General features: G+C 41.3%; 1 pseudogene; it reads left to right on the top strand.

Moving 5' to 3' along the window:
- The first annotated feature begins 416 nt into the window (after positions 1–416).
- LOC137259691 (uncharacterized) overlaps positions 417–10,157 on the top strand; it is a 207,969-nt pseudogene continuing 198,228 nt past the window's right edge.

Here is a 10,157-nt window from a genome sequence, read left to right as displayed (position 1 = left end):
AATATATCCCGGGACCAGCGATACACGATATATCCTGTAAAACAACAAGTATGATCAGTTGTGAAATAGCACGAAGCAAGTGTCTTGTGACGTATCACAAAAGTTAGAGTGGCCATATCTGAGATGTGGGGGATGTCAAATCTAGGACAACACCCCCATAAACTGGCTGGGACAATTTGCTGATGTGTTTTCTGAAGCATCGAGGTTCTCTTCCGTTTCATGGCCGTGGCATTCAAGTTTGGATTTACAGCTCCGCATTTCCATCCGGTTGGGCGCCATGTCTACACACACTGCTGATGTAGCGTGTGTTTCTCAGAGCTGGCGTTGTTCCAAACACTTCAGTCGAGCTACATAGAAGCCGTTTACCCAGCGGCGGGGCAGTCGCCTTCATTACTGGGTGTTGTTTTGTTGGAACAATGGAGCTAGCAACGGTCGTATTCCTGACTCTTGTATTGTGCGGGATGCAAGACGTACATGCTGATGACAGTTTGGCAAAACTGACTACACGTGTGCGGGTGGTGGAACAAGACCTCAGCGCGTTGAAATTTTTAAAGCATTGAAACTGAGACTAAACTGATGAAGTTTAAGGTTTGGGAGGAGTCACTGAAAGAAGAACTGAAGTCAACATTCCTTCCTTCATTGATAAAACCTCTCGTCAAACAAGCGATTACAAAGATTCTAACTGAAGATGATATTGGACCTCATATCAGCGGACAAGTTCTCAGCTTGAAGGACAACGTTAAAAAAATAACAACAAAACTTCAAGCAATAACACGAGACTTAAGAAATGTTGAACGGAAAAGAGACATCTACAGAGAAAGTGTCGGAAAAGAACGTACCGAGTTGACCAAAGACATCCGGGCTCTACAGCAGCAGATGAATCAGACAGTACTTCGTGCAACCTCATCTGCAAGAATGCTGAGATCAGAACTCAATCAGACCATTGATGACCTGCTTGAGACAAACCAGACACTCGCCGGTCTCACACAGGACCTTAGGACGCTGAATACCAGTTGTGTGGTGAAGGAGAGAGAAATAAAATCATACCGGGAGGGCTTGCAGGAAATGCAGAGAAACGTAACCACGGACATTCGGAGTTTAAACGTTCAACTGAATCAAACTATTAGTGACCTGTTTGATACAAACCAGACACTCGCTGGCCTCACACAGGACTTCAGGACGCTGAATACAAATTGTGTGGTGAGGGGAAACAAGAATGAATCATACCTGGAGGGCTTGCAGGAAATGCAGAGAAACGTAACCACAGACATTCGGAGTTTAAACATTCAACTGAATCAGACCTTTACTGACCTGTGTGACACAAACCACACAATCGCTGGCCTAACAGAGGACTTGAGGACGCTGAATACAAGTTCTGGGATGAGGAAAGAGATCAAGGAGCCTTCAACCACAACGTATCCTGGAACGACAGAAGGTGAGACTTTTAGCAGAGACTTATTGCTTAATTAACATTCTATTTTGATTTTGCGAAAACTTTAATTTGTCTGTCAGCCTTGGGTTCACATGACAGGGTTACATAGGATTAGGTTGGCATGGCAGCAAAAAGTTTAATGTACACGTCAAGATTGAGTTCGGGCACGAATAAATGGGGTTTATTTGATAACCTATGGCGTACCAGGCAGGTAAACGTTGGATTAGCATGCAAGTGAACACAACCTTGATCTTACAAGGCATGTAAACGTTAGTCAACCTAGGGCTTACAAGGCATGTAAACGTTACCTAGTGCTTACAAGTCATGTAAACGTTGATTTAGCATGCAAGGGAACACAACCTGGGGCTTACAAGGCATGTACATGTTTATTTAGCAGGTAAAGTCAACCAAGGGCTTACAAGGCATTACTATCAATCAATACTGAAATATAGATTTTGTTTCTCTGCACTAATACAACACAACATGTCTGATGTCTGTTTTAAAGCTAAACACCAAACATCAAGATCAGCCACAGAGTCAAGATCATTGAGAACTCTGTGTATTTAACCTCCTCCCAGCTTGACAGTTCTATTAGTTTTATGCTTGGCATTATTTCTATTAGTAATCCTCTCGCATTTACCAATGATGTGCACTGCTTTTAAATTTCTTTTTGAAATTTGAATTTCAGCTCTGTTGTGTTCGCATTGAATTATCTCTGTATCTCTACACATGTGGGTTAACGTACTGATTCACTTATGAACTGGACATCACATCAGACAACCAAAGTTTTACCCAGATTGTGAATACAATATTTTAACTTGCTTTGAATACAATAGCTCAGTCCCCACTTGACAAGAACCTTCAGGTCAAACCTGTGCAGCACAGCTCCGGTCAGCTAAACATGTTTTACGCTTAAGATATTATGGCCTGACAACGAAAAGCAATCTCAGAATGGTAGAAATCTTAACTCCATACTGAATGAAGCCCTACACCAGATTATGCCTTTGCTTGTTCGTGAATGCCAACATTTTTAGAATGCCCCGGTAGAACTTACTTTGGGATTACCCTTTAATGGTTGACACTACACCAAGTAGTTCCCGAAGAGTGGGACGAGGTTAGGACCGGAGAGTCAGGCAGTGCAAAACTGCAAATTAGGTATTTAATTTACTTCACTAATAAACAGCCTGATTGCAGAGGTATATTTGCCAGGAATCTGATGAAATAAATCACCAGGTTATCGCTTTTGGGTGATGCAGTGGCAAACGCTGTGCACAGATAGCATACACAGCCACAAGCCCATGTTTTACCGTTTGTCGAGGAGAAATTTAATCCAGGGCGCAATATAACCAGACAGGACAGTTAGAGATCCTTTCGTAAAGAAAAGAAAACAGGTCATTACTTGACGTTCTATATGCCGCAGTTGCATAGCGAATGTACACTTGCACATAAACACAACTTATATGATATCCAGAGTGCACTGTTTCGTTGTATGTACTTCACACCTAGCCCCGTTAATGCTGAGATCTTCACCTAAAAGAATCTGTCGAATATGTACAACATACATTCCTACAAAATAGCGGCTTCACAGACAAGGGTACACATAATTTTGCGAGAAGTTTCCTCTTGATTCAGGAAACGTTTGTAGATAAATGTGAGATATAAGAAATCAGAATGATTCTGCTATGTCTCACTAGCAGACGTCGATGTAGGCGTGTCAAGGAGGGGGCAACTTATCCACGTTTGGCAAGTATTCCTACTTCTCGCAGATGGTTCCTGATTGGTTGATTGGTCACTCTTCGGGCTCAAAACTGTCCTTGTGCTGTGTCCTGGGTGGTACGATAACGGTTACGTAGGTGGGTTACCCGGATGTGCCGGTCTTGGGCAGTTGTGGTGACTCTAGGTCCTCCTGATCGTGGTCGGTCATTTGTCGAATTTGTTTGACGAAATTGATCCCACAATCGAGTTATTGTGCTGGGGTGAACGTTGAAGATCCTTGTCACCTCATTTTACGATTAGCCAGCTTGTTATTGTCCAGTTGCCTGATTTTGATCGGCAGCATTGAGACGTCCCATCTTAGTTTACAGTATTTGCAAAGATCGTGGATGAAATTGTGAGATTCACTTGGGTCTTTTAGTCACTTGCTGTACTCATGCTTTGCACGTGAGAAACAATCACTGTGCCTCATACTCGTGCTGCATGACACCCACACACATCATGACAATCCTGATCGATACAACCGTTCAAAATCATTTTTGGTTGCGCTCGGTCAAGCATGATCATCTAAAACATTTCAGAAACAATGTGCAACCCTGAAAAAAATATTTCAGTTTACATATGTGTACAAAATTTTAAGTATCATTTTTTAATTTTATTTTGCTTTGCTTTTTCTTTAAAAGTTTGTTTGATCAAATTATGTACTCTTTCTTACCGTTAACCTTGAGCGATGGCATTTACCTCCGACACTGGAAACTGAAATCTGTCCAGTCCAATATTTCATTTCAAATGCATTGTGTTTTACTCACGGCTGCTGCATTGCCATGAAATACTAGCACATTCCCGCTGTAGCACACTACCAAACGGTTCTTTGTGCATTTCTGCAACATGATTTCAATGTCAACCTTCGCTGCTCTGTTGTCTTTTTAACTCAGGCCTAGGGCTGTTCCATTGCATTGAAGTACATCCCCGCTGTAGCACACGGCCAAACGTATCTTTATGCATTCCTGCAGCATTTTCAGTGTCTACTCTCTCTGCTCTGCTCTATTGTCCTTTTAACTCAGGGCTGTTCCATTGCATTGAAATACATCCCCGCTGTAGCACACGGCCAAACGTATCTTTATGCATTCCTGCAGCAGTTTATCAGAAATTCAGTGGAAAGTAGATTATGGAAGGGCAACTATGCTTTACTTTCGTTATTTCTAATATTGAAACAGACGAAGAATGTCGGGCAACCGGCATTTTGACCTTTATCACCACACACTGCCACGTGTTTGTACCCTTATCAAGGCACATTGCTTCCCTCGACATGTACGATTGTGTCAGCTGCAGTTTCCGCCTCGGTTAGCAGTTGTGTGAGAACTGCATGCTCTGTCTGCCACTGGAACTCGGTATTCTCATATTTTGTTAGTGCTTCACAAAGATTGCCTGACACAAACTGCAGCTGTGTTTCGCAAACACCGAGTCAAGTTGCCCTGTTGTCATTCACACTGTTGGATAAACGCTTAATCTGCTTCACATTAGAATTTATGGAATTGCTTAAAATACCAGGTACACTAAACATAGAAGGTAGAGCTAGGACATCAAGGAAAGCAATTTTTAAAATCCATCCACGGTTAATGACTTCAAAATAAAAAGGTAGTCATTCCATAACGATGAATTATGAGTAGGTAAAAGCGCAGATGTAATTGTTTGTGCATCTAATAACAATAACAGTGTGAAATAATGCATCCTTATATATGAAGTCCCTAACCTAACCCTAACCCTGAGGGTGAACTGACTGTTTTGTTACAGCGTTCAAGTACATATTTTAACAAACGAAAGTCCAAAGTCATCTATTCACTTCAAACACTTCAACAAAGAGGACGATTTTATCTCTCAGTCAATGTACAATGGGCAGCTTATTCAGTTTACTTATTGAAACTGTGAAAATATATTTAGCAAATGAAATCTCCATCAAAATAAGCCATCTGTTATTACAGACTTCATTTGGACTTCATCCATAGAAAATAATGTAAAGTAAACCAGTTATGGAAAGCGGAACCTGAGTCATAATACTTTAACTATTGTTTGTGTTATCTATAGTTTTCTGATTAAAACGGTCCCTGTTTCAGCCTCGACTGACCCGAGCCCAAACAAAACTGTTCCACCGGCGCCAGAGACGACACAAGACCTACAGGGTAGGTGGGAAAAACCCAGCAGGCAGGAAGTGCATTTTTTTATTCTCCCTGCATTTATCCCGTTGATGTGAAAAATAAGATTAGGAAGTGTCACTTTTTTTCTTGTATAGACAAAGAGTTATCTCAATGAACTTGAACGATATGTGGTTAATACTTTTTTCCATAAGATATGTATTTAGAATTTAATTATACTTAATATTGAAAGGCAAAACATATCTGGAAAGGTGAAAACAGATATGCTTATGTGTTGTGTATAGTCTTCTGACCAACATGTTCCCTGTTTCAGCCTCCACGACCGACACGAGTGAGGATCTGACACCCAGCAAGACGGTTCCACCGACGCCCGTGACGACACAAGACTCTGATGACCACGGTAGGCTGGAAAACCCAGCAGCAACACTTGTACTGACACTGTCACCTGGTAAAGTTCAACAAACATCAGTACTCTCAAGTCGTACGCAAAATAATAGTACAACATCTAACTCTAACAAAAAGTTACATATCAAACATGCCATCTTTAATTCCAGAAACCACATGTTGACATTCCCGTCATTTTGGATTGTTGTCAGCCATGATGGAATTGTTTAAATGACTTAGCAATGTCCGAGTCACGTATCAACATGATGTAAACATTGTAGATGTGTGACAAAGATGTCTGGTGTACACAGTTTACTTTAATTTTTGTGTTACAGCGACTCCATCACAAGTAACAGGCCGTGACCTCTACTACGCCAGCGGGAACGGTGACCTGGAGGGAGTGAAGCGGATCCTGGCAGCGGGCCAAGTGAACATCAACTACAGAGGAGGAGATAGCTGGACACCGGTGATGGCGGCAGCATGGGGTGGACACAGGGACGTGGTGGAGTTCCTTGTGAGTAGAGGGGCTGATGCGTCACTGGTGGACACGCGCGGTTACAACGTCCTTCACTTGGCCTGTTATAATGGACACCTGGAGACAGTGAAGCTGATCCTGTCCCTGAATGTGGTAGACATCAACGCCAGGACCAACTTCGGGCGGACAGCGGCCGACTGGGCGAGACTTTTTAGACATCAGCGAGTGTTGGATCTCCTGGTGTCACATGGTGCACGTCGTTACTGACACTGACGTGGTGTGTGCCGTTCACGCGGGGGTGTCTCATGATTCAGGTGATTTCATTTTTTCTTTGTCAATATAAATAAAAGTTCGTGAGTGTATTTTGGTGGTGGTGTCATCGGAAATGACCTGTCGTCAACAGGTTCGACGTCAGGACGCTTATAAGCCTGATTAATCCCGATTTACAGCAGTTTTTCACGCAGTGGGTGATGAATAGAAAAAGCCGGTACACCATCAGGGACGAGAATCTGATTGGATAATAGGAAGAGAAGTGAATCTGATTGGTCAATCCTATCTGTGTCGATGACGTCACGCTAAAAATAGATACCTTTGAATTTAAAACGGTAGTATCATGAGCAGAGGAAAGCCCCACGCCATCCTTTGGACTACGTAATACCTTCATTAACTTGTTAACTTTGTGATATTCGCTTTTGTAAATATTGAAAACAAGGCGCTAATCAAATGAAGGTCTATGTTATGAAATGCAGCATTCATTCACAGTGCACTTTACAGTGAGGGAAAAACCTGGATCAGATAGCGAGAGCTGCAAGTCTATCGGAGTTCTGTTTACACTGGAATCTTCGTTATAACACAACCCCTGTGAAACACATGGGTGAAATCGAGCAATCCCGCGTCGACGCGTTAAAATGAATATACTTTGTACGCACATGTGGTTTACATCAACTGGCTGAGTTCCTTGACTTTCTCACTTCGGGAACATTTCTCTCCTACTAGGAGATTTTCCAGAGTCTACTTCTCAAGCCAATTTGAAAGCACGTTCTTTCAAAAGTCATCTTTCTACTTTATACACCGACACAATGTATTAGTATTAACATAATTAGTCTATTTACATAGCGCATGCTCAAAGCACTTTGACGTATTACCTCCGTTCAATGAGTGCAGAATCCCTCAGTTGCGATTACACGTACAACTTTTCATCTGTTAAGCCACCGAGGTTCAAATTCAGACGACACTATTGTATCATTCCAGGTATGCCGTACAGAGACAAAGGTACAATTGTTTTAAGTCACTTGCCACTTGTCTAGGACAGGTAATAAACCCTTCAAAGTCTCAGGTTGATCAGCTATGGTGTGGATCACGAATCACGATGATAAGGAAAGGTATATGTTACTAAACTTCACTGCAAGGTGTAAACTGTACTTTGGACATAACTCCGTATGAATGTCTTCGACATCATGCTGAAATACTTAACTAGTCTATTGTAACTAGTATATTATTAGTCTATTATAACTAGTCTATTGTAACTAGTATATTATTGGTCTATTATAACTAGTCTATTGTAACTAGTATATTATTAGTCTATTATAACTAGTCTATTGTAACTAGTATATTATTAGTCTATTATAACTAGTCTACGCTGTTGTGGGGTGACCTCGAAAAGCCCCGTGCAATGCACAAGACGTCTCTCCCAAGATTTTAAACACAATCTATTGCACGTCATTTCTTTGCTTGCTCATTTCTGCTACTAGTATTTTAGCGAGAGCTTAGTCAGGTCACATGCCCAGAAAAGTCACCATGCCAGTAAGTTACAACAGATGTGTACTATAAATAGCTAGTCGTGCTTATCAACAGGACTGAACTGGAATTAACTAGCCCTTATTATGAGAGGAAAACTTTAAGTGATTAATTTGAACTGAAATGTCAAGGGTGTATAAATAGAGATTTCGAATTAATTCAGTCATTTGAACTGCTGTCGACGGACAAGACAGTTGCAAGAAGGAGTGACTGACTTTAAACAAAATTACCCACAACAGGCCCTTGCAAGTTAGCATGAAAGAAATACATAAACATGTATTAGTAATTATGTTTTTTACCATATGTGTTTAATTATGATCATATAAGTAAAAAGAATTCGCTTGTGAATATAATGAGAAAATAGATGTATGACATCTTGATAATAGTTGGTCGGGAGGGTAAGATGTGTCCCCGAACCATGGCGGAATGGTTTTATTCTGGGAACAGTGTAGAGCTGTGTGATAGCGTTATGAAGAGAGAAGAAGAAATCAGGTCGGTGGCGGACGAGTGGAGGCTCTAGAGGGGTCGGTCTCCTCAGCGACTCTCAATCCCACTGATATGAGTTCTGTGGATATTTCACAATTTCTCGCTGCTGAGAAAAACAATATTGAAATACCCTACTGCGTGATTTCCTATTAGAAAAAAAAGGTATGAAATGGTTTCTGACATTGAAAGTGAAATACATCAATTATGATGAAAATAATGATGGCATTTTGGCAGAACCGGTGATGAGAAGTACATATCATATTACAAACATCTCTGAAACAGCAGATCAAATTTAAGAGGCCTATCAAACGCTCTCTATTGCCACTCAGGAGTTTCAGGTTGAAGGTAGTGGATGGACGCTAGATCACATTGTGCACATGGAAACAAACATGGCCGAGTATGCTCCCTTAGCAGCCAGTAGTTATACCCACCCCCCACCCCGCCCAATTACCTGAAGGATACGAAGGCTGTCTTGAATATCCAAAATGAGGATATAAATGTTTTGTGTGGTCAGTGTTGGCAGCCCTCTATCCTGTTGACTGGAAAGAGAATGCATTTGGCTATGAGGGATATGGTGTTTTCCGTCTCCATGTTAGCAAGTGCAACTTTTCAAAAGAAGTAGATTTATTATTAAGTGCAGGAGAAAAGAGACACTATGTTTAATAAGACTTTTCAGTCGGGTGGATAGATGGGGGGATAGAACAAAGCGTCAACATCAAACATTTGACTGTAAACACTGTCTTCATGACTTAAGTAGACAAAATGTGCTTGATAATCATAAACCATACTGTTATTCTCATGGCCTACAGAAAATTAGATTACCAGGAAGCGATCGCGAGAAATTGACTAAGTTTAAAAGTCTTCAGAAGCATCAGATTTAGAAAGCATTACCAGAAATGTTGGCAGCTGTCAACTGATTGAAACACGTCACACTGTTTACGAACAACATGAACCTTCGGGAGTCTGGTACAAGGCTGTCTGTTCACTCCCTGACTATTTTAAACCATCTTTAGTTTACAAGGGCCCGAATGCTATTCAACGCTTTACTGAATGCTTACCTGAGGAAGAGAAACACATTACACAACTGTTATATCAGGAAGCGCCAACGAGGATAACTGATGATGAAGAGCAAACGTTTCAGAATGACAAGGTGTGTCACATTTCCCATCTGAGAAACATTGGTAGACAATTTGAAAGGGGAAGATTCTTCCAAATTTAAGAATCTGGAACACGAGTTTTCAGACCAGCAACAGTTTTAATGTCTCTTGAGAAAGGGATTGTATCCCTTTGATTACATGCATGATGAATCCAAGTTTGAGATGAGTTGTCTCCCTTCCAAAGATGACGTTTATAATGTTCTGAGTGAATGCAATAGGCATGGTCTACTTTTGGTCTGAAGACAATGGGTGACTTTCATGACTTATACATGAAATGTCTTATCACTGGCAGACATTGTTGAGACTTTTAGAGACATAGCTTTAGAATACTATCACCTCGACCCTGCCCATTATTACGGACTACCAGGGATGGGTTGGGATGCTATGCTAAAGATGAGAAACGTGAGGCTTGAGGCATCTCAGGACAGAACAAGGCTTGAGGAGAGGTATATCCAACAAAATGTGCTGAGGCTAAAAATCCTCATCTGAAAAAGGATTTCAGACCTAGCAACCCCATCTCTTATGTCATCTACTTCTCTGTTAATAACCTGTATGGTCAT

This window comes from Haliotis asinina, chromosome 13 (genome assembly GCF_037392515.1).
Source record: "Haliotis asinina isolate JCU_RB_2024 chromosome 13, JCU_Hal_asi_v2, whole genome shotgun sequence".
In the NCBI taxonomy this organism is placed as follows: domain Eukaryota; kingdom Metazoa; phylum Mollusca; class Gastropoda; order Lepetellida; family Haliotidae; genus Haliotis; species Haliotis asinina.
Note: the sequence above shows the minus strand (reverse complement) of the source record. Positions and strands in the feature narration are given on the sequence as shown.